This window comes from Ceratotherium simum, chromosome 9 (assembly GCF_057802395.1).
Source record: "Ceratotherium simum simum isolate JZ-2026a chromosome 9, ASM5780239v1, whole genome shotgun sequence".
NCBI lineage: Eukaryota > Metazoa > Chordata > Mammalia > Perissodactyla > Rhinocerotidae > Ceratotherium > Ceratotherium simum.
Window position 1 is genome coordinate 31,176,033 of NC_141908.1, and position 25,476 is coordinate 31,201,508.

Below are 25,476 nucleotides of genomic sequence, written 5' to 3' on the forward strand. Positions count from 1 at the left end.
AGTGAGTTGCTAGCTGCAGATTTACCCCTTTTTCCTGAGGCACTTAATCACTTTATGTTATAATTAACAGTATTATTTTATTAAACAGTTATTTTTCATCTCTTCATTGCTTTATCTGGCCTTGTTCTGGTAATACCTGGTATATAGCATTAAAATAAGCAAATTGAAATATTTATGAATTTTCTAATTTTCTGGAATATAGAATTTAATTTTTGAGAACACCTATGTTAGGCATCTACATCCTAGAACTGGCTTGAACTTATATTAGAATACAGGAGATGGGTTCTGAGAAAGTTGTGCTTAAACACGCGTGGAGGCACGCACACACACACATATGCAAATATATATACAGTTGTGCACCATCTAATGACGTTTCGGTCAATGATGGACCGCATATACGGCAGTGGTCTCATAACATTAGTCCCATATAGCCTAGGTGTGTAATAGGCTATACCTTCTGGGTTTGTGTAAGTACACTCTGTGATGTTCACACAATGACAGAATCACCTAACAATTAATTTCTCAGAATGTATCCCTGTCATTAAGCTACGCATGACTGTATACCCTTCTCTATGATTCACTAGCTGTTAACATTTAGTATTTGCTTTCTCTCTCTTTCTCCTTACTCCCACATACTCACTCTCTCTCTCAGTCCTCTCTCTCTCCTCCCCCATGTTATTTTTGTTCTGAACTTTTTTAGATTGTTACAGATGTCATGCTCCTTCATCTCTGAGTACTTTAGTGTGTGTTTCTTAAAAATACTTGCCTTACATAACCACAGTACAGTTATCAAAATAGTAAATTTCCACTGATTATTTAATATAATTATCTAATTTGTTCACATCATTTATATTTTAGTAATTGTCCCAGTAATATTCTGTATAGTGAAAGAAAACTCCAGATGATGTGTTGCATTTACTGGTCACGTCTCTTTGAGCTATTTCTAAGTCTTTTTGTCCTTCATGGCACTGACAGTTTTGAATATAGGCCAGTCATTTTGTAGAATGTGTTCGTTCCTCAATTTGATTTTGCCTGTTTCCTCATGACTTGATTCAGGTTAAAATGGAGTTTTGTTTTTGTTATTTTATTGTTGTAAAAAACATATAACAGATGTTTTCTCTTAACTTTTTTAAGTGTACATTGTAGTATTGTTAACTGTGTGCACATTGTTGTACAACAGATCTCTAGAACTTTTTCATTTTACGTGACTGAAACTCTGTACCCGTTGAACTGCCTGTTACACCCTCCTTCTAAGCCACTCCTCCTGGTAACCTCCTCCTGGTAACCACTGTTCTACTTTTTGTTTCTATCACTACTTTAGCTACCTCATATAAGTAGAATCCTGTGGTATTTGTCTTATTGTGATTGGCTTATTTCACTTAGCATGACGTCCTCAAGGTTTATCCATGTTGTAGAATATGGCAAGATTTCCAGCTTTTTTAAGGCTGAATAATATTTCATTGTATGCATAAACTACATTTTGTTTATCCATTCATCTGTTGATGGACATTTAAGTTGCTTCCACATCTTGCCTGTTGTAAATAATATTGCAGTGAACATGAGTGTTCACGTATCTCTTTGAGATCCTGTTTTCAATTCTTTCAGGTATATACCCAGAAGTATGATTGCTGGATCACATGGTAGTTCTATTTTTAATTTTTGAGGAACCTCCATACTGTTTGCCACAGTGGCTGCACTATTTTACCATCCTACCAAGTTGTGCAAAGGTTCCAATTTCTACACATTTATACCTACAAGTGTAATTTTTTAATTTATTGGGTTTTTTTTGTTTATAGTGGCCATCCTAATGAGGGTGAGGTGATATCTCATTGTAGTTTTGATTTGTAATTCCCTAATGATAGTGATGTTGAGCATCTTTTCATATGCCTCTTTGCTATTTGTCTGTCTTCTTTGGAGAAATGTCTATTCATGTCCTTTGCCAATTTTTTAATTGCGGTTATTTGTTTGTTTGTTTTTTCTCCTCTCTACTTTTCTTCTTCTTTTTCTTTTTTTTTTTGATAACATATATTTAATGGTTTGTAATGTCCAAAGATCCCATATAGTGTTTTTTTATTGATGTCATAATAGTTTATAACATTTTGAAATTTCAGTTGTACATTATTGTTTGTCAGTCACCATATAAATGCGCCCCTTCACCCTTTGTGTCCACCTCTCCAGCCCCCAACCCCTGCTAACCACCAAACTATTCTTGCTGTCTGTGTGTTACTTTATCTTCCACATATGAGTGAAATCATATGGAGTTTGTCATTCTCTGTCTGGCTTATTTCACTTAACATTGTACCCTCCAGATCCATCCATGTTGTTGCAAACGGGACGATTTTGTCTTTTTTTATGGCTGAATGGTATTCTGTTGTATATATATACACCACATCTTCTTTATCCAGTCATCAGTCAATGGGCACTTGGGTTGCTTCCACTTCTTGGCTATAGTGAATAATGCTGTGATGAACGTAGGGGTGCATAAGCCTCTTTGGATTGTTGATTTCAAGTTCTTTGGATAAATACCCAGTAGTGGGATAGCTGGATCATAAGGTATTTCTATTTTTAATTTTTTGAGGAATCTGCATACTGTTTTCCATAGAGGCTGTGCCAGTTTACATTCCCACCAGCAGTGAAAAGATCCTTCTAAGACCGATGTCAAAGAGTGTACTGCCTGTATTTTCTTCTAGGATTTTTATGGTGTCAGGTCTTACCTTCAAGTCTTTGATCCGTTTTGAGTTAATTTTTGTGTATGGTGAAAGATAATGGTCTACTTTCATTCTTTTGCATGTGGCTGTCCAATTTTCCCAGCACCATTTATTGAAGAGACTTTGCTTTCTCTATTCTATGTTCTTAGTTCCTTTGTCGACGATTAGCTGTCTGTAGATGTGTGGTTTTATTTCTGAGCATTCAGTTTTGTTCCATTGATCTGTGTGTCTGTTTTTATACTAGTACCGTGCTGTTTTGATTATTACAGCTTTGTAGTATATTTTGAAGTCAGGGATTTTGATGCCTCCAGCTTTGTTCTTTTTTCTCAGGATTGCTTTAGCTATTCGGGGTCTTTTGTTGCCCCATGTGAATTTTAGGATTCTTTGTTCTATTTCCGTGAAGAATGTCATTGGGATTCTGATTGGGATTGCATTAAATCTGTAGATTGCTTTAGGTAGTATGGACATTTTAACTATGTTTATTCTTCCAATCCACATGCATAGGTTATCTTTCCATTTCTTTATGTCATCATCGATTTCTTTCGATAATGTCTTATAGTTTTCATTGCATAGGTCTTTCACCTCCTTGGTTAAACGTATTCCTAGATATTTTGTTCTTTTTGTTGCAATTGTAAATGGGATTGTATTGTTGTTCTCTTTCTGTTAGTTCGTTATTAGAGTATAGAAATGCAAGTGATTTTTATAAGTTGATTTTTGTACCCTGCTATATAACTTTGCTATAATTGTTGATTATTTCTGATAGTTGTCTGATGGATTCTTTAGGGCTTTCTGTATATACAGTCATGTCATCTGCAAACAAAGTTCTACTTCTTCATTGCGTATTTGAATTCCTTTTATTCCTTTGTCTTGCCTAATTGCTCTGGCCAGAGCCTCCAGTACTATGTTGAATAAGAGTGGCGAGAGTGGGCACCTTTGTCTTGTTCCTGTTCTCAGAGGGATGGCTTTCAGTTTTTCCCCATTGAGTATGAAGTTGGCTGTGGGTTTGTCATATATGGCCTTTATTATGTTGAGGTACTTTCCTTCTGTACCCATTTTGTTGAGAGTTTTTATCATAAATGGACGTTGGATCTTGTCAAATGCTTTCTTTGCATGTATTGAGATGATCTTGTGGTTTTTATTCATTTTGTTAATGTGGTGTATCACACTGATTGATTTGTGGATGTTGAACCATCTCGGTGTCCCCGGTATAAATCCCACTTGATCATGGTGTATGAGCCATCTAATATATTGCTGTATTCGGTTTGCCAATATTTTGTTGAGGATTTTTGCATCTATGATCATCAGCTATGTTGGCCTGTAATTTTTCTTCTTTGTATTGTTCTTGTCTGGCTTTGGTATCAGGGTGATGTTGGCCCCATAGAATGTGGGAGGAAGTGTTCCATCTTCTGGTATTTTTTGGAAGAGTTTGAGAAGGATAGGTATTTAATCTTATTTGAATTCTCCAGAGAAGCCATTTGGTTCTGGACTTTTATTTTTTGGGAGGCTTTTGATTACTGTTTCAATCTCTTTACTTGTGATTGGTCTACTCAGATTCTCTATTTCTTCTTGATTCAGTTTTGGGAGGTTTTGTGAGTCTGAGAGTTTATCCATTTCTTCTAGACTGTCCAATTTGTTGACATAGTTTTTCGTAGTATTCTCTTATAATCCTTTGTATTTCTGTGGTATCCATTGTAATTTCTCCTCTTTCATTTCTAATTTTATTTATTTGAGCCTTCTCCTTTTCTTATTGAGTCTGGCTAAGGTTTTCTCAGTTTTGTTTATCTTCTCAAAGAACCAGCTCTTTATTTCATTGATCCTTTCTACTGTTTTTTTTTTTTTTTTTTTTTAATTTCATTTATTTCTTTTCTCACTTTTATTATTTTTTACCTTCTGCTGACTTTGGGCTTTATTTGTTCTTCTTTTTCTAATTCTATTAGGTGTAGTTTAAGATTGCTTGTTTGGGGTTTTTCTTGTTTGTTAAGGTGGGCCTGTATTGCTATGAATTTCCCTCTCAGGACTGCTTTTTGCAAAAAATATGCAAAGATTTTTTTTGATTTCTCCTTTAATTTCTTCAGTGATCCATTGGTTGTTCAGTAGCATGTTGTTTAGTCTCCACATCTTTGTCACTTTCCCAGTTTTTTTCTTGCAGTCGATTTCTAGTTTAATAGTATTGTGGTCGGAAAAGATGCTTGTTATGATTTCAGTCTTCTTAAATTTATTGAGGCTTGCCTTGTGTCCTGACATATGGTCTGTCCTTGAGAATGTTCCATGTGCAGTTGAGAAGAATGTGTATTCTGCTGATTTTGGATGGCGTGTTCTATATATATATCTGTTAAGTCCATCTAGTCTAGTTTTTCATTTAAGTACACTATTTCCTTATTGACTTTCTGTCTGGATGATCTATCCATTGATGTAAGAGGGGTGTTACGGTCCCCTACTATTATTGTGTTGTTGTTAATATCTCCTTTTAGGTTTGTTAATAGTTGCTTTATGTACTTTGGTGTTCCTGTGTTGGGTGCATATATATTTCTAAGTGATATGTCTTCTTGGTGGAGTTTCCTTTTTATCGTTATATATGGCCCCTCTTTGTCTCTCATAACCTGTTTTGTCTTGAAGGCTACTTTGTCTGATATAAATATGGCAAGACCTGCTTTCTTTTGTTTCCCATTAGCTTGGAATATCGTCTTCCATCCCTTCACTCTGAGCCTGTGTTTGTCTTTAGAGCTGAGATGTGTTTCCTGAGGCAGCATATTGTTGGGTCTTGTTTTTTAATCCATCCTGCTACTCTTTGTCTTTTGATTGGGGAATTCAATCCATTTACATTTAGAGTGAGTATTGATATATGAGGGCTTAGTGCTACTATTTTATCGCTCATTTTCTGATTCTTCTGCATTTCCTTTCTTTCTCATCCTCTGTGTTTCGGACTACCGATTCAGTTTGGTAGTTCTCTATGATGGTTTTCTTAGTTCTCTTTATTTATCATATGTGCCTCTGTTCTCATTATTTGTTTAGTGGTTACCATGAGCTTTGTATAAAAAGTCTGGTAGACGAGATAGTCCATTTTCTGATAGCCTCTTATTTCCTTAGACTAAGTCGATTCCATCCCTTTTCTCTTCCCCTTCTAAGTTATTATTGTCACAACTTATTCCATCTTCTATTGTAAGTTTATGGTTAAAGTGACGAGGTTATATTTATTTTTGGTGTTTTCCTTCCTTTTATCTTTGATGTTGTAATTAAATGTTTGCTAACCTGTTCTGATAGAGAGCTGTAATTTTTCTGGTTTTGTCTACCTATTTTTCTCCTTGCTCAAGCCTTTGTATCCTCTTTCTCTTTCCCCCGCCCCCAGGTATGAGGGCCTTCTTGAGCATTTCTAGTAGTGGGGGATCTTGTGGCGATGAACTCCCTTACCTTTTGTTTATCTGGGAAAGTTTTTATTTCTCCATCATATCTGAAGGATATTTTCACTGAATAGAGTATTCTTGGCTGAAAGTTTTTGTCTTTCAGAATTTTGAATATATCATTCCACTGTCTCCTAGTCTATAAGGTTTTTGCTGAGAAATCCGCCGAGAGCCTGACAGGAGTTCCTTTGTAGGTTTTTTTTTTTTTTCTTGCTGCCCTTAATATTTTTTCTTTGTCATTGACTTTTACCAGCTTTACTACTATATGCCTTGGAAAGGGTCTTTTTATGTTGATATACTCAGGAGATCTATTGACTTCATTCACTTGTAGTTCCAGCTCCTTCCGCAGGTTTGGGAAGTTCTCAGCTATTATTTCTTTGAACAAGCTCTCTGCTCCTTTTTCTGTGTCTTCTCCCTCTGGAATACCTATAATCCTTATGTTGCATTTCCTAATTGAGTCAGATAGTTCTCAAAGAATTTCTTCATTTCTTTTTACTGTTAGTTATCTCTTCTCCTCCATCTGGAGCATTTCTGCGTTGCTATCCTCTATGTTGCTAATTGTTTTCTCCCTATTGTCAGCTCTGTTCTTTAAGGATTCCAGATTCTGCTTTATCTCTTCCATTGTGTTTTTCATCTCCCATATGTCTGATTGGTTTTTCTTTATAGTTTCAATCTCTTTTGTGAAGAAGTTCCTGATTGCATTGAACTGTGTATCTCTATTTTTTTGGTAAGTCATTGAGCTTTTTTCTGATAGCTATTTTGAGTTCTCTGTTGTTTAGATTATAAATTTCTGTGCCTTCAGGATTGATTTCTGGGTGCCTGTCATTTTCCTTCTGGTCTGGGGATTTAATATATTTTTGCATACTGTTTGATGGTGTGGATTTATTTCTCCTCATAGTGATAATATTTGGTTGCAGCTTCCACCTTCCGCCACTGGGTGGGTGTCAAGAGCTGTGTATTCTGAGCCCACCGTGATCTGCGGACACTCTGGCCGACCAGTTGTGCTGGACTGCAGTGAGCGGGGAGGGGTGCTTTCTTTCACTTGCTCGATCCCGAGGGCTTCTCACTCTTCCTTTGCTATCTGCTCTCCTGAGGTGTTAGCTTGATGAAGGCACCCCCACAGCATTTTGGTCGCCTCTGTGTGGGATTTTCCCATGGACTGTGAGGGAACTTGGAGAGCGACAGTTTTCCTGCACAGGGCCGCCTCTTCTGCCTCTGTCTGAGAGCTGCGCGGACCCGGAGTTCCTGCCGTTTAGGATGGAGAGGAGTTCTCCTTGCCTCCTTCCACTTCCTCCAGGGCGTCCAGCACCTCCTCCTTTAGACGTATGGCTGCGTGGGTCTCTCAGTCATCTTTTGTGTTGTGTGAACATCCTCTGTTGGTATGTGAATGTCCTTTTTATTGTATCTTAGCAGGGAGAGTTGAAGGGGAGAGATCACTCCACCATGATGCTGACATCACTGGGTTATTTGTTTTTTTGTTCTTAAGTTGTAGGAGTTCTGTATATACACTGGATATTTAACCCCTTATCAGATTTATGGTTTGCAAATATTTTCTCCCATTCCATAGGTTACCCTTTCACTCTGTTGTTTCCTTTGCTGTACAGAATTTTTTAAGTTTGATGCAGTCCCATTTGTCTATTTTTGTTTTTGTTGCTTGTGCTATTGGTATCATATCCAAGAAGTCGTAGCCAAAACTAATGACATGAAGCTTTTCCCCTTTGCTTCTAGGAGTTTTATAGTTACAGGTCTTATGTTTAAGTCTTTAATTTATTTTGAGTTAATATTTGTATATGATGTAAGATAAGGGTACATCTTTATTGTTTTGCGTGTGGATTTCTAATTTTCCCAAAACCATTTGTTGAGGAGACTATCCTTTCTCCATTGTGTAGTCTTGGCACCCTTTTTGATCATTTGATCATATTGGTGAGGGTTTATTTCTTGGCTCTTTGTTCCATTGGTCTATATGTCTGTCTCTATGCTAGTACCACATGGATTTGATTATTGTAGCTTTGTACTGTGTTTTGAAATCTAAAATGTGTCTTTTTAAATGAGATATTATATATCCTCAGTAGGGCTGGTTTTTGAAAAGAACATTTGGTGAAATTTTCTTTAGCAAAGAGTCTCGTTAGTAAAGGAAATTATTCATTGCCTTCCAATTTATGTTTTGTATGTTTGGATTTTTTCTAGGTCTATTAAAATTGCTATTTCAAATCTTTTTTATATGTTCTATAAATAGTCATGTACCTCATAACGATATTTCAGTCAACAAAGGACCACATATACAACAGTGGTCCCATAAGATTAGTACCATATAGCCTAGGTATGTAGTAGGCTATACCATCTAGGTTTGTGTAGGTACACTCCATGAGGTTCGCACAATGACAAAATTCCCTAATGATGCATTTCTCAGAACATATGCCTGTTGACGCATGACTGTACTGAGTTTATTTCCTTGTCCATTTCTAAGGTCCATTGTCCTTGCTAACATTAAAGCAAATCTGTTTATAAGAACACTGCTGTTTAATTTCTCAAGTTCCTGACCATTTATTGGGCTATAGAGATATGTTCTCTTTCTATGACTTATTTATTATTTTCGACTATTAGGTATTAATAGAATGTATATTCTTGTGCATTTAATATGTAATTGTAGAATTAGTTTGTACTGCTTAAGATAAGATACTACCTGAACCCAGATATTTAAGTGAGGCGTTTTGCCCTTATTCTGTACTTGTTGTATAATTGGTTCAGAGTGAATAGGAAAGATACAAGGTTTGAACAGAATGTGGGAGAGAATCTCAGATAGTCCATAGGGATCACTGACCCAGAATATTTTTTTAAAACATAAAATTGTTTTTAGATTCACAAAGTAACATGATTTTATTTTATTTTTAAATAGATAGTGCATTCAGATGATTCCAGAATAAAATGTATATGAAAACAACCTCATCCCTGTCCACTCTCCACTCCAGTCAGCCTCTTCCTATAAGTAACCACTTTTATTAGTCCATGTGTTCTTTTAGGGTTTCGTTATGCAAATTCAAGCACATAAGAGTTTATACTTTTATACCCCCTCTTACACAAAAGTTAGCATACTATGTGTACTGTTTGGCGCCTTGCTTTTTTTTGTTTTGGTAAGAATGTCGTCTGGAAATTATGCCATATCAGCATGTAGAGTATGTCCTCATTCTTTTTTCCTGCTGCATAATAGTCCATTGTGTTTGGATGTGCCAGTTTATTATCTAATTTCCTATAGAAGGAAACTTGGATTGTTTACAGTCTTTTGTTATTACAAATAGTGCTTCAGTGAATAACTATGAACATACAGAATTTCATAAAGGTGCAATTATATCTATTTCTTACCGAAATTGCCAAATTGCCCTCTCTAGGAGTTGTACCATTTTGTACTTCCACTAGCAGTCTGTGCGAGTGCTTGTTTCTCCATAGCCTGGTCAAAGTCTGCTTTTTAATTTTTTGAATTTTGCCAGTTTGATAGGAAAGAGATGATATACTTCAGTGTAGTATTTTTTAAAATAAACTTTTTATTTTGGAGAAGTTTTAGATTTACAGAAAAGTTGCCGAGGTAGTATAGAGTGTTCCTGTAGACCTCTCATCTAGTTTCGGTATCCTCTAATATTATCATCATGCATTACTTTGGTATCTGTGTCAAAACTAAGAAACCAATGTTGGTACATTATTATTAACTAAAATCCCAACTTTACTCTGATTTCTCTCATTGTAGTTCTAATTTCAGTTTCTTATTGTGAATGAACTTGAGTATCTTTTCATATGTTTGGGAGCCATTAGCATTTTTATCTCCTGTACTGTTACTGTCCTTTGCCCTGTTGTCTATTGAGTTGTTAGAAAACAAAAAGGTAGGAAGAATTTGAAGGAGGAGAAGAGAAAAGATGAAGAAACAGCATGATTAGAGGGAGAATTAAAAAGAACATTATCTTTACATACCTGCTTTTTTTTTTTTTCTTTTAATCACTGTCACATCCCTTAGGTCCTATCTAATGTCATTGTTCTCTGTGCCCTTTCTTTTTTTTTTTTTTTTTTTTTTTTTTAAAGATTTTGTTTATTCATTTTTTTCCCCCCAAAGCCCCAGCAGATAGTTGTATGTCATAGGTTCACACCCTTCTAGTTGCTGTACATGGGACTCGGCCTCACGCTGGAGGGAGAAGTGGTGCCTTGGGGCGTGCCCGGGATCCGAACCCGGGCCGCCAGCATCAGAGCGCACGCACTTAACCGCTAAGCCACGGAGCCGGCCCTCTGTGCCCTTTCTAATGATGAAAATCTCTCCCTGAAAGATTGAGAGAATCCACTTACCACTCATTCTCATATCCACTTATTCTCGTGGTCTGTGGTTCCCATAGTTGTCATCATTGCTATTAATTTTGGCCAGTAATATTTATATAAAATGTGAATTCTTCCAAGTGGGAGAGGAATGTAGTTAGTTGGCTAGTCAACACGAAGACTATGAATAATCCTGTTTGTAGTACAGTCATGTGTCGCTTAATGACAGGGACCGTTCTGAGAAATGTGTTGTTAGGCATTTTCGTCGTTGTGCTTACCAAACCTAAATGGTATAGCCTACTACACACCTAGGCTATATGGTACTAATGTTATAGGACCACCATCATATATGTGATCCATCATTGCCTAAAATGTTATGTGGCACATTACTGTATTAACCTGGAACTTCTTTTAGAATAAATTAGTCGGTCAGTAGAGGGACTTGTAATCTTGTAGAAAGTGGCTTTGGACTCTTCTGCACTTTACTTTCTTTATTTGTACATTGGGGAGGAAGTGTAAGTCAGGTCTCTGGTCAAGTCTTCTACTTGTAGGAAATCTCAGAGAATCCAAGTCAAGAGTCCTTGCTGTATCAACATTCATGATCCCTTGGTAAAACATTGAGAACTGCTGTGCTTGTAGGCTATCAGAACCTTGGAGAGCTCCAAGCAGTGGAGGAGATGGTGCTTGGGTTGCTTCTGAACTTTGAGATACACTAGCTTGTCATTAACTATCTTTGGAAGTTATTTGAAGCCTGAGGATCTTAAAGATTTACAAATTTTAAAAGTTTAGTTTTACATTAGGATTTCACATTAGGCATAAGTAAATTTTATAATATTTTAAGAGCAAAGACTTGTAGGTCAGAGGTTCTCAAAATGTTGCACAACATTACTTGGGAACTTCCTAGAAATGCAAATTCATAGTCACTCTCCAGATTTACTGGATCAGAAATTGGTGATCAAGCTCAGTAATATGTATTTTAACAAGCCATCCAGATGATTGTGGTTAATGCTAAAGTTTGAAAAATACTGTTTTAAAGGTTTTGATGATATGTCAAGGAGAGACTTCTGAGCCTTTGTCAGATTCTGGGACTGCCTTAGGGTTAAGAAGTATATGGCATCTCAGGAAGATGTTTTATTTGAACTGCTTCCTAGTTTATAGGTCTACCTAGTCAGAGTCTACTTTAGTGCACACTAGGTTCCATTTAACTGAGATTTAGATATGCAATAGCATTGCTGATGCTAGACTTGTAAAACTGTTCAACTCTGCTTTTTAAAATAATAATATACATTCTATGTATATGCATACAACTTCCATGGACATGTGGTTTTGAATTTTTGTTCTACTGTTTGAAGGTGGATTTGGATCATATAGCCTCTTATCCATACTCATAGTTGATAATTTATAGTAAAGTGTATTCCCTGTCTTTGCTCCTCCTACTCTCTCTGTCTGGAATGCCTTTGCATCCAGTTTCTGTGTGCCTTATGGTATTGATATCTATAGTAATTTAGAAGGGAGCTTGTTATACATATTGTACTTGAAGTACAGTCAGTGTTTATTGTTATTGGGTTCATTGGATTAGTAAACATAATTTTGAAAAGTTGTATAAGAAAGGAAATGCAGAGTTGGAAGAGGAGATAGACCAGCAAGTTTTTAAGTGAATGACAGTCTTAGAAAGTACTATTATTAATACTTTCAAAGAAGAACCTTTACAAACAAAGTGCATCTATGCCTCTTTCTTATTTTATTGCCTTGTCTGACAGGGATTGGATATTGGCAAATATTTTCTAGAAGTAAACATTTAGCAAAAGTAAAGATGCGTGAAAGTAGTGGCTTTGTGTAAAAATGGATGTTGCTTCTTTTTAACATTAAAAAAAAAATTACCATTGGGGCTGGCCCCATGGTATAGTGGTTAAGTGCCCAAGTTCCGCTGCTGGCAGCCCGGGTACGGATCCCAGGCATGCGCCGATGTACCGCTTGTCATGCCATGCTGTGGCAGCATCGCATATAATGTGGAGGAAGATAGGCACAGATGTTAGCTTAGGGCCAGTCTTCCTCAGCAAAAAAAGAGGAAGATTGGCATGGATGTTAGCTCAGGGCTGATTTTCCTCACAAAAAGAAAAAATTACCATTGATAATTCATAGGTAAATATTGGAAATTTTCTTGACATGAAATAACTTTAAGTAGGAAGCTGTATTCATTTGTTCTCTTTTTAGTTTTTAATGTTTGTTTTTAACAAATTCTTGAGTGCCTGATGCACTAGGTTCACTTAGCTTGTTTTACACATATTTTAGTCAACTGGTAATTACTTATTTTATTTGCAGATTAATCTTTTTTATCTTTGGTTATTAAATATAATTTATAAGCTTAAACATTTAAGTCCTAAGTTGAACAAAAACAGTCTTTTGATTTATCTATATTTTTGCTCCTTTAACAGTCAAAGAATTTTTTATTACTTCTGTTATGATTAGAAGAGTTTAATTTAGTGTCTGTGTGGGGTAGTGGGAAAAGTACTGAGTTCTGTGAGTCAAGACCCTGATAGTTGTGCTCAACTCCCCAAGGTTCTTAATCTTTCACAGTTTTCTGATCTGTAAGATAAGGTGTTTCCTGCTCTAAATTATGTAACTTTTTATTATTTATATTAACATGTAAACTAATATGTCTGATCTTCACCTTAACTTACTCTCGTTTTTTTTTTTTAATATGACCCTAGTAGTAGTGTACTAGAAAGAGAAAAAGGTGACTAGGTACTAGAAAAAGATACTAGAAAGAAAAGGAAGGAGGAGAGAGGGAGATTTGAAAGAGGGAGAAAATTCAAAATGGATTCCAGGAATAAGAAAAAACTTTCTAAAAATGACAACTACCCAAATTTTATTTTATTACACTGAGATTTTTACTTTATTAAATATTGCTTGAGTAACCATATTTAGTTATATAATTTTCTCCCACACCTGGTATTTTTCCACCAACATGAGGAAAGGGAATTAGGTGATTAATTGAACATCTGGTTTCTGGTCTGTGACTACCCTTAGGAACTATTAATTTTTAAGATTTTTATCCTCTGTTTACTAGAGAAGAGTAACTACTATGTAATTTGGGTAAAGCAAATTGGAGTCTGGATCTCCCAGCATATCTTTGTTTATTCTAGTTTTCCTCTTGACAAATTGCACATAGATTAAAAAAATTTTTTAAGACCCAGGCAGCATTTAATTTGGGCCTCCCCATTCTTCCTTTCTGTTGTTAGTACCTAGCACGTGATAGACCCTCAATAATACATATTGAACTTCAGAGAAACATCAGCTTGTAAGGAAAGGAGTCTGAAAATATAGTAGTAAACATTGTCTCCATTCTCCATAGACAGTCTTTAGTGTCTATAGCCTCTTTAGTTGATTTTCTTTGATTTCTGTCCAGAAGACAAGCAACTTTAGGTGAAAAATGTTCCCTAATAAAAATGGAATAATTTTGATGAGAAAAACATTTAAAACCAGGAATTGCCATTCTTTTGTGTAACTGTTTTAAATCTAAGTTTTGTAAGAAACAGCTGTCAAACAGTACATCTGTCTGCCCCTTTGCTAGAAGTATTGAAGCTGGATTTGACAGCCTTTTGTTTTTTCTTGTTTTGTAACTTTATTATGATTTTAAATGTTTAGTTTTTATTATATTAACTGTCTGTTGGGTTTTGTTTGATTTTTAAAAAATTTTTAATAGACTGCTTTATTGTGTGAACTAAGATGGGAGGGAAGAGGGTCTGCCTCTCTGGGCCTTGATCTTCCTGAGATGGAACTCCAGCTTCTTGCTCTCCGGCGCATAGCTATCTGCCTAGCCACTCTGCCAGACCTTGAAGCAGTGCTCTTAAGAAGCTGTCTCTGCTCTGGAGGAGGAACTCCTTCTTCAAAAATTTTTATTCTTAGTTGTATTTCTTTTGAATTTTTTGGCTCCTTTTATTTAAAATTTCTTCTTTCTCAGGAGTCAGTTTTGCCCCGTGTGACTCAGGACAGTGTGTAGTGGGACTTGTACATTTGCTAGGTATTGTGTACTATTGATAAGCACAATGCAGTTTCTCATTAGGGTCTTGGTGCAGACCAGTTTATTACTAGATGCATTGTAGACCACAGAGATGACCCTAGTTTTACCCATTGGTTTTGAACGATGCCCATGACTCTACGCTGGATGGAAAGAAGAAATGCAAAGCCCCGTGGTCTTCGGATTTGTAAAATGCTCTCCTGTCTCTCTGCAAGTTTTTAAAAATGAGGATATGTACATAGGTGACCAATGTATAGAGCTTCTTTGGCAAATCTTCATATTAATGATGTTTTCTGAACATAACCAAATATGGTGGAGTGCATTTCTATTCCTTGAGTCCAGACAGCTTTGTGGAGCCTGTTAGCAGTATACACATGTGGTGTTTATATCTCCTTCATAGTGAATTTTTCAGATCTCTTGGTATGTGAGGCGCATGTTCCAGGGATGTGTTTGTGAATATTGATAGTGTATTCTCTGATCACTCTATTTTTAATGGCAAATCGGCCTTTTTTAATCTTTTTTTTTGCTGGAGCCATACTGCCTGGGACCTGGTAGGAAAAGAACAACATGAGGGATATTGCCAGACTTGTTTTAAAAGGATTTCCTTCTTTGGAAGGGAAAATTGAATCATTCTCATTAATAGCACACAATATCCATCAGTGGTGCAAGTCCCTTCCAAAGAACTGAAATTCAAAATACGTACCCAAGTTAACCTCTTTACTTCAAGTAACCAAAAGAAGGATGGTATATAGCCAGACCATTCCTCTAAGTCAGAGGACAGAAAAAAACCTAAACTAAACATGGTCAGGTAATTCAAAGGATACAGTGTAATACTTCTTTGGAAGATGAATAGTGTTCTAAGCCCAATGACCACAAGATATGTGTGTTTGTGAGGGAAATCATAATGAACACAAAGTTCTTTTCCTATCCAGAAGTATTTACAAGTAAAAGTCAATACTGTCATACTCAAAATGAGGGACTGCAAGGCCCCCAGGACAGGGATTCATCTCTTCATCTATTGTACCTAGCACTCTACCGGATCCGTTGAGTAAGCACTTAATAAATTGAATTACTACTAAATCAGGCATTTTGTATGTTTTTCAAACATCTTTTGAGTCACTCTATAAACCATTTCTGTCATACATGTAGGAAATAGGTATTATTTCTAGACAGTTCTAAGTATTTTCATATTTTTGGCAGCATAATAAGAAATGGTAGTAGGAAATTATGGAATAAAACTCTTTGGATGCTTTTAGAGATGGAAGATGGTGATGCTTGCATAGCAATGTGAATGTACTTAATACCGCTAAACTGTACATTTAAAAATGGTTAAGATGATAAATAATGTTATGTGTATTTTACCACATTAAAAAATAAAACAATTTCTCTTGACTTGCCCCCCCAAATAACCTTTTAAATGCAAATTGTATATGAATAGTAACATAAATGTTGCCTTTGAAACACTTTATATACATCTCTCATTTTATTATTTATTGATTGATTGGTAAGATTTAAAAATAATATTCATTTACAAAAAGAGCTATGACAGAGAATTTGTATCGAGGACCTTATAAGAAAAATATCATCAGGACAGATGATCTAGATAAAATTGTTCCTTATGTCCTCAGTAATACAGATTTGTTTTACAGTCTCTTATGATGCACATGTGTTTGTACTACTGATTAACTCAGCAACGATGAATAAAACGGGGAGTGGTGTCAGTGCTCCCTGGAAATTGTCCTGGTTCTTTCATGATTTTTCCTTACTGTAGGGGGCTGGAATAGCAAGAAAAGAATTAAAATCTTCAGTAGGGTGGGACAAAGGCTTTAGCTTGGCTGCTCCACATGTAAGAGCCCTTTCAACTCTATATTAAGAAAATTAAAAACAGTGCCTGCACCTAGCGTTCCTTTCCCAGAGAGGTACACCCCTAGCCTTGCACAGCTCTTAGCTGGTGGCAGGGTGCATTTCCTCCTGGAGCACAAATGCAGAGCTCCATTGCAATCTGTGTTGTCTCTGTACCCATAAGCCAGCAATTCCATTCTGTTATTTTGTGCATTTTTAGTATTCCTTGGTAGTAGCCAGCCACTCTGAGTGGCTTATGTAGCCATCTAATGTAGTATTTACGGTTTGTTTGGACTCTGATAACAAAGTTACATAGATTTTCCATAAGCCTGTTATTTTTGGTGCACAATTTTGCATACTATAAAGGATTTTTTTTCCCCCAGGAACTTGTATTATAGCAGAAATGCCAGTACTATTTTATAATATTAATGTAAATCAAATTTAGTGTTCTATTCTAAATAAGAGCTATGAGTAGCTCTTGTTGATTTTTGTCAGTTCTTGAAAAGAAGCAGGTGACTTCAGAGGCCTAGAAATAAATTTCTGGCCAAATTCAGACCTCAACTTTTCAGAGCTAGACAATCCTTAAGGATGATTTCATTTTTAAACAACAGCAGATTTCTTGCTGTTAGCTCACATCCCTAAGAGTATTTCAAGCGGTATCTTTTGATAACCTGCCATATTGATTGTTTTCTTTGTTAATGGGTGCTAAAGCCTGAGAGAGCAAAGAGAGGAAATAGTACCCTAAAGAGTGAAATTTTGAAAACTGTACTTTTCTAGCAGTCTTTGCTTATCTTGCATAGTCCCAGTGTTTCAGAAACAATTCTTTTTTTTACTAATCTAGACCAGGATGTTAGCAAAGTTTTTCTGTTAAGCGCCAGATGGTAAATGTTTCGGGCTTTGGGGGCCACATATGGTTTCTACCACATATATTTTCTTCCTCTTCTTTTCTTCTCCTCTTCTTCTCCTTTTTTTTTTTTAATTACTCTTTAAAAACGTGAAAACCTTTTTTTACATTTTCACAGCCTTACCAAAAACAAGCTACCAAATGAGATTGGCGCACAGGCCATAGTTTGCCATCCCTTGATCTAGACTATTTTAACTAAAACAATAATTAAAATCCACTGGTGACTTGCTTAGAATCACTTTTTTTTCCTCAGATGGGTAAGACATATAAGAAAGAAATCATTCATAACATTATTGTCAGTTATTTAACAAGCCTCTACCCCTCCCATTTATTACTTCTTTTTCGCTTTAAGTTAAAATTTTATGTGTATGGACTCACAGAATAATAGAAAAAGTTATTCCTAAGTGTAAGCATGGCTGGATAAATGGCTATTACTTTTTTTTTTTTTTTTAACTGTGAGTTAATTTGAAAAGTTTTCCCAGATTCTGTTGAAGCATTTGTGACTTTGAGTTTTATAAATCAAAAGCACATTGGTTACAAATCAGTCTTAAGAAAATAAGCCAGAGAAATAGATGTAGCAGCTCTTACACGGAAGGTCTTAACCTTTAGAGAAACAGAAGTACCTTTTTTGTGTGCAAAATATTATTATAGTTTCCAGTTATTCATGGTTGGAACTTCTTTAAAGTATTTAAACTAAAAACCATGATTTCTGTATAGGCTGATTATTAAGGGCATTAATACTAAAAAGACCTATAATATTGTATTGTACTTTACTTTCACTTCTGCTAAATTATGTGATAGTCTTGATCTACTACTGGAGTAGTGTTGAGTAATAATAGCAGCCTACCTTTACTGAGCACTTTTACTCTGTACTGGACACTATGATATGCACAAGTTATTTCATTTAATCCTGACAAGAATCTTATGAGATAGTTGCATTTATTAGCTTTGTTTTACAGCCACTAATCTGTTCTCCATCTCTATAATTTTGTCATTTCAAGAATGTTATATAAATGGATCTACAGTACTTAACCTTTTGGGAGTGGCATTTTTTCACTCAGCATAATTCCCTTGAGATTTATCCAAGTTGTTGCATGTATCATTAGTTTGATTGTATTTATTACTAAGTATAATTCCATGGTATTGGATGTACTACAGTTTGTTTAACTTTCACCCGTTGAAGGACATTTGGGCTGTTTCCAGTTTTTGGCTATTATGAATAAAGTTGCTATGAACATTCATGTGCATGTTTTTGTGTCAACATAAGTTTTCATTTCATAAATATAATTTTGTGTTAGTATCTCAGTTTGTTCTATTGGTGGATATTTAGCTTTTTTCTAATTTTTTGCTCTTGTGAATAATGTAGCAATAAATGGCTTTGTACGTGTCTCCTTGTCCACATTTATGAGAGCTTCTATGGGATGTAGACCTAAAAGTGAAATTGCTGGCTCTTATAGAATGTGCATGTTTAACTTTACTAGATACTGCAGAATTGCTCCCCAAACTGGTTATACCAGTTTATGTTTTCACCAGTAGTGTGTGAGGGTTCTTGTTTTCTCATATTTTTACGAACACTTGTTATTGTCAAACTACAATTTTTGCCAATCTGATGGCTATGAAATAGTATTTGTTGATTTAAATTTGCTTTTCACCAATTGCAAATGAGGTTAAGCGTCTTTTTATGTGAGTTACTTCGTCATATCTTTGGGTCCATTTTTCTCTGTGTCATTTTCCTACTCATTTTTTTTTAAGATGCTTATATAACTATTTTTTTAAACTTTTTAAAAATATAATCTCTTGACTTTGATCATTTAAAATGAGAATTTACTTCTCTCACTTCTTTTCTCAGCACACTTTCCCTGTCCCATTTTTTTGGGTATATTTACATTATTAATTTGGTATTTAGTGTATACAGGATTATCATTCTGCAGATATTAACAGCTGAGACAAGTGCTTGACAGTGATTACATTTCCTTTCTTGTTTAGGTTTTTATTTTCAGAGGAGATCACGTCCTTATCTTTGTATCTATCTCTTTTTCTATGTGCCTATCATTAATTTACCGCAAATTCTCCAACAGAAGTATAGCTCTCTTATGTGTTCAAACAGTCGGATAATCTCTCAGTTTTATTTCTTCCGTGGACACTTTTTCCTGGAACCATTCTTTTTCTTTTTTTTTGTTGTTTTTGTTTTTGTGAAGAAGATTAGCCCTGAGCTAACATTCATTGCCAATTCTCCTCTTTTTGCTGAGGAAGATCGGCCCTGGGCTAACATTTGTGCCCATCTTCCTCTACTTTATATGGGATGCTGCCACACCATGGCTTGACAAGTGGTGCATCGGTCTACACCCGGGATCCAAATCTGTGAACCCTGGGCCACCAAAGCGGAGCACACGAACTTAACCGCTACGCCACTGGGCTGGCCCCTGGAACCATTCTTTTTGCTGCTGCATTCTGGACTGATTGCTTTTAGAATTGCTGCATGCTTATCATAGATCATCTTGGGAATTTCTTTGTTTCTCTCATGTGTTAGTTTCCCTTTTTCCTGGATTCCATGCTTTCATCCCTTTAGATTTACTCCATTCTAATGGAGGACACCTTCCACTTGCTTTCTAAGAAAGGGTGTGTGTAAGGTGAATTTTTTTTTTGAGGCCTTGCGTGTCTGATGTTATTTTTATTCTAGCCTTGTACTTGATTGACAGTTTGGCTGGGTAAAGAGTTTTAGGTTGGAAACTTTCATCCTTCAGAATTTTGAGCATCTGTGCCATTGTCTTCTAACTTCCGTTGTTGCTGTTGAGAAATCTGATGTTCTTTATTTTTTTGCTATTATAGTTTTAAATTTTAATTTTTTGTTCTGTAAGTATTCCTTTTATATAGTAAACTGTTTCTGTTCTTGTTTCATGGATGCAATACTATCTCTGAGGTTATTTATTTTCTTGCCCTTCTGTTGTCTTTGTTTCCTCTGAGTTCCTTTTTTTATGTTTGTTTTGCTGTCTTTTCTCAAATATCTGGATTACTTGACTGTCCATTTATATTTGAGTGAGGTCGTTTATCTGGTGGTGTTCTTTAGGAGTTTGGTCAATTTTCCAATAAAAGAATTCTTCAGTCTTATTCCTAGGTAGCTGACAGTGTTTTTGTTTTTATAGCTGAGTTGGGAGATGGGGATGGAGGAGTAAGATGGCAGTGGTAGGAGAGTTCATGGTTCAACATGTAGACTTGCTCTTAATCTTTCTCCTTTGGTATGGAGCCTTATACTTTCCCTCATCATTCCTTTTGCTCCAGAGTCCTCAGGCTCTCTGGAGCAACTTTTGCAGATTAAGCCACAGTCTTCTACCGTTTGGGAGGAAGAGTAGTTGCCTAGCTACACTGGATAAGGGAAAGGTCTAATTATCTGTATAAAAATTTTTAACCAATCTTCCTATTCTCAGAAGTGCCCTACCCCCTCTTTCAGAAAGTAACTGTTGATTTCAACTCTCTAAGTCTTTAGGTGGGGAAGGGGAGTTTTCCTGTGTCTTATTGTGTCATCCACCCCTCCCCCCCAGCCATTTTATATTTCAGTGTTTTCTGGTCTGCTAATCTATGTCTTTTCTAAGTCTGAAAATTTGATAATTCTTACCTGCTCATTCTTGTCACCTCTGAGGATATATGCCATTTGAAAAAAAATTGTTTTTCTTTTAATGGGATTTTGAGACATTCTGCCTTATTTAACTAGAAGCCGTCTTTATGTTTACATTTCTGTTAGAGGAAATCTGGCCCAGGTATGCTTTAAACCCTGAAGCATTTCATAGGTCACTGATCACCTATGGTTTGGCTGTTTGAGAGTCGATTACTCATCTATGGTACAGTTCCCTGTGTAACGGAATGTCTCATGGTATCAAACATGGCATAGGAGGGTCTACAAACACATAGACACAGTGAATTAATATCTGTAAATACAGAGATGGGTTTTTGTGAAAAGTTCTAAATTCACAGAATTAAGATAGGGAAATTAATCAGTGTTGGTTTTGTTTTTACAAAGGCTTAAATTTAAAGCACTTTTGTTTGGCCTACATTCAGTGTGTTAGAGAGTACTTATGCCACATGGCATATTGTATCCTAGTTGTGTAAATAACCAGAGAGAAGAAAGTGAATGAAATAAACTCTGGATGTTGAGTATGTATAATCTTAGGAGCTATATGATGGAGACTGACATATAGAAGTTAGAATGTTCTGGAGTAAAAAAAAAACATAATCACTTGTAAAATAAATTGTGGGGCTTTCGGAGGGCGAAAAATAACATTCCTTTCCCTTTTCTACTTCAGAACAAATTGAGAAACAGACATAGACATATAAAATTTCAGCTTTATTGCTAATAAAAGTGGTGTTGGAAGGCGAGACATAGATATATAGCCTCAATGGACTTTATAATATTTAATCCCTGAATTAGGCAGACTTACTCCACCATTGATTGGTCACTGACAGAGCAGGTCTCTGCATAGAGGGGCAAAATCGGCCTTTGTGCTTACCACGTAGTAGTGCACCAACTAGAATGCAGCCTGTCTAATGGAAGGAAGAACCATGAGAGAACATGCACCTGAAGGTGTTAAGCTGATAGGTCCTCCTCTCAAGTTCACTAATCAGTTTAAGTCATTCCTTCCTTGGCTGAGGAGAGAGTTAAGGGGTGGAAAGAAACTGAAAGTATTCTTCCTGTACTTTTTCTTCCTGGATATTTGAGTAGAAATCTGGGGAACAGGTGTTTCCCCTTGATGTACAACATTTAATGGGCATAATATTATATAATAATAGTAATATTCATAGTCATAATAATATTATGAAGTAGCAGTCAGTAACTCACCCATCATTATGTGCTTCATTGAATTACATGCCACTCATTTTGTACCATGATTGGTAAACCCCTTTTAATCTGAAAACTTATTGCTGTTTTTTGGCTCAGGGGAATTTTCTTGTATTATTTCTTCTCCTGGATTCTCTGTATTTTCATTCTATTAGATAGCTATGCTTGTTAGATACTTGCATATGAGTACAGTCATGTGCCACATAATGACGTTTATGGTCTGCATATACAACAGTGGTCTCCTAGGATTAATACCACACAGCCTAGGTGTGTCGTACGCTATACCATCTAGGTTTGTGTAAGTACACTATGATGTTCACGCAATGACGAAATCTCCTAATGACACATTTCCCAGAACGTATCCACGTCGTTATGCGACACATGACTATATATCCAAACAAAAGGCAATCTAAGGGACTTTGAAAGGTACTTTTAACTAGAAGTAATATTTGCTTTACCAGCTACTTTTAGACCAACTCTGTTCTATATATTCTCTAAGCTGTAACCAGTCAACTTGTAAATGCCTTCCTTATATATTCAAACAGCAGGTTATACTCACTTCCCTACTGACACTGGGAGCTGTTGCTCCCCCTGCCAGAAAGTAACCAAATTTTCCTGAACAGTGGTAGTCACCCAGTGCTTACTACAGGGAACTTTCTGATCTACTTTTCTTCCCACTTCCTTATTCCTTTTTCATGGTGATCATGCATACTCTCCAGTTCCCTCATTTTTCTTTTTTTGTTATTTACTGCTCAGTTAACTTCACCATAGGAGTCTTCTACACACACATGCAGACACGTGCCCGTATTAACCTTATTCATATCTTAATTCTGTGGATCAACTACATAAAGAAGTTTTCAACTTCCTGCCTGCCTCCTCCCCATCTTTTTTGGAGGAGTAGGGATTGTTTTACTTGTTTTGTTTGATTGACTGGCTTGTGAAACTAACTATTTGTAAGATTTATTTTCTAACAGGGAAAAGTAAGATTTATTTTTTAACAGGGAAAAGCTTTCTGGGTTTCAAAAAATAAAGTATCAATAAACTTACAGAAAATACACGTAGAAGATACATTAAAAGAATCTCTTCTTATATTTATATAGTTAAGAAATGCTATTTTTGTTCAACAGCCTTTACTCTTTTTTTCTTTTAAGTGCTGTGTAGGGAGTATACAAGTATGGCTAACGTAATCACTGCTTTTAAAGATGCGGGTTTTTCTCTGGTAGAGGAGATAAATCCATATAATATGAGGTAAAGAGAGGTACGGATGAAACACTATAGGTGTTTGAAAGCAATAGAATACCTGAAGCCATAATGATATTCTTGTACAGTTTTTGAATTAAAAAAAATGGTAGTGTCAGAAAACTTAGTGCTATTGCAGGTCTTTGCCCTGGTTCTGCTTTAACACATTGTCAGACCTCCTATCAGTTCTCACTATTAATTTTTCTGAACTATTTCCCAGCTCTTCTTGCCCCTTCCCCTGCCTCACAAGCCAGGGCACTGGCTTTTGTAAGAGTAGAATAAGAAGACAGAGCAGATAGGAGGTGGAGGAATGAGTGGTGAGTAAGATTAAGTAGGTGTATAAAAGATGATCCTGCAAAATTTGCATATATGGCCTTGCCCTTGAACTTTGAAAACTTGTGTTTAACTTAGCAATTCAGTATATCAGCTTAACTCTACTTGAAATTTTTTAAAACCTATCTTCCTCTAAAATGTCTTCTAGTTATATCGGATATACCTGAGTTTATTGACTGTTTTTAGTCTGTGGACTAAAGGCAGATCATTAACTCTCATTATGTGCATTTACAAATAGAACATTGCTTTGTAGGAGGAAGAGTAACTTTTAGTGATTTGTATAGTTTGTGGGGTCCACATAATCTGTCACTGAGTTTGATGCAGAGTGAATTGACTTTTTAAAAGCATACTCTTGAATTATTGATAAATGTATAATAAAAACAATACATCAAGATAAGGAAAAAATAAATTTTATTTTCAGTAACGTTTTAAATCATACAAAATAATCTGTGTCGTTAGTTCATTAATAACTATAATTTCTCTCACTTGTTAACTTTCTTGTGTACTATGTGATACAAGTTAAATACAATAAAATTTTTACAAATTTTAGAATGTAAGTCTCATTGGGAGATAAAATACTAGTAATCACGGTGGTTCTGACAATTAATTTAGTATGTGTAAAGCACTTTGAACACGGCCTGGCCCATAGTAAATGTTAGATAAGGTTGTAAGTGATAGCTAACATTTATTCTTGTTTTTGTTGTTGTTACATAGTGCTATAATTTTTTTAAACAACCAGAATTCAGATTTTTGGGATTTAGTCATTTGCTTTATAATGTTATTTTTGCCTTTAAATATTTTATAGCCATCAGTACTATCTGTACTGGGAGGCTGATTTTACTAAAATTATATAAATGTAACATCTGTTTCTGTTAGTGTGTTATAAACTACCTTTAAGGACGTCATGCTGAATCTGAGACTGCCAGGACATGTCACACAGTATGACTGTAGGATATTCATTTACATATTGATATGTAGGCTGCCTTTAAATAACCAACCTGTTGGTGTTTGGTGTCTCTTTCATTGCCTGGCCCTAAATCTCGACGAATGATTTCAGCTCTTATTTTGTGTCACTTTAGTTTTTTTCTCCCTTTATATTTTGAGAGTTAATACATGTACATGCTTAAAATCTCAAACAATACAAAAGGGAACAAAGAGAAATTTTTAGTTCTCGCCACCATCCTTGAACCCCTACTCCAGTCTCCTGGAAGTAGAGAACTATTAGCAGTTTCTTATGTATCTTTCCAAAAATATTCTGTGCATTAATAAGCATATATATATATTTTTTTCTCCTTACCCTTTTAAAACATATTTTAGTGCACTATATACACTATTCTGTACCTTATTAGCTTTTTTAACTTAATGTTTGTGAAGATTAGTTTCACTCCATATCAGTATACGTACGTCATTGTCATTCATTCTCAGGGCTTCAGTCTATTCCGTGTATGTACAAACGGTTATTTAATTAATCTCACATACATTGCTTGTTTTATATTTTTCACTTCTTACAGTGTCACAGCTAATATTCTTGTATGTATATCTTTGTCTGTGTGTAAGTTTATCTATAGAATAAATTCTTAGAAATAGAATTGCCAAGTCCAAGAGTATGTATTTTTTTTTTTTTATTGATGTTTTAATGGTTTCTAACATTGTGAAATTTTGGGTTGTACATTTTTGTTTGTCCATCACCATATATATGACTCCCTTCACCCCTTGTGCCCACCCCCCACCCCCACTGCCCTTGGTAACCACAGTCCAGTTTTCTCTGTCCATGTGTTGACACGTTTATATTCTACATATGAGTGAGATCATACAGTGTTTGTCTTTCTCTTTCTGGCTTATTTCACTTAACATAATACGCTCCAGGCCCATCCATGTTGTTGCAAATGGGACGATTTTGAAGAGTA

At 35.7% G+C, this 25,476-nt stretch overlaps 1 protein-coding gene across 1 annotated transcript in view; it reads left to right on the plus strand.

Moving 5' to 3' along the window:
• The window catches only part of EPC2 (enhancer of polycomb 2), a 125,913-nt gene that overhangs the window by 62,068 nt on the left and 38,369 nt on the right, over positions 1-25,476 (plus strand). The gene's annotated exons all lie outside the window — the stretch shown is intronic.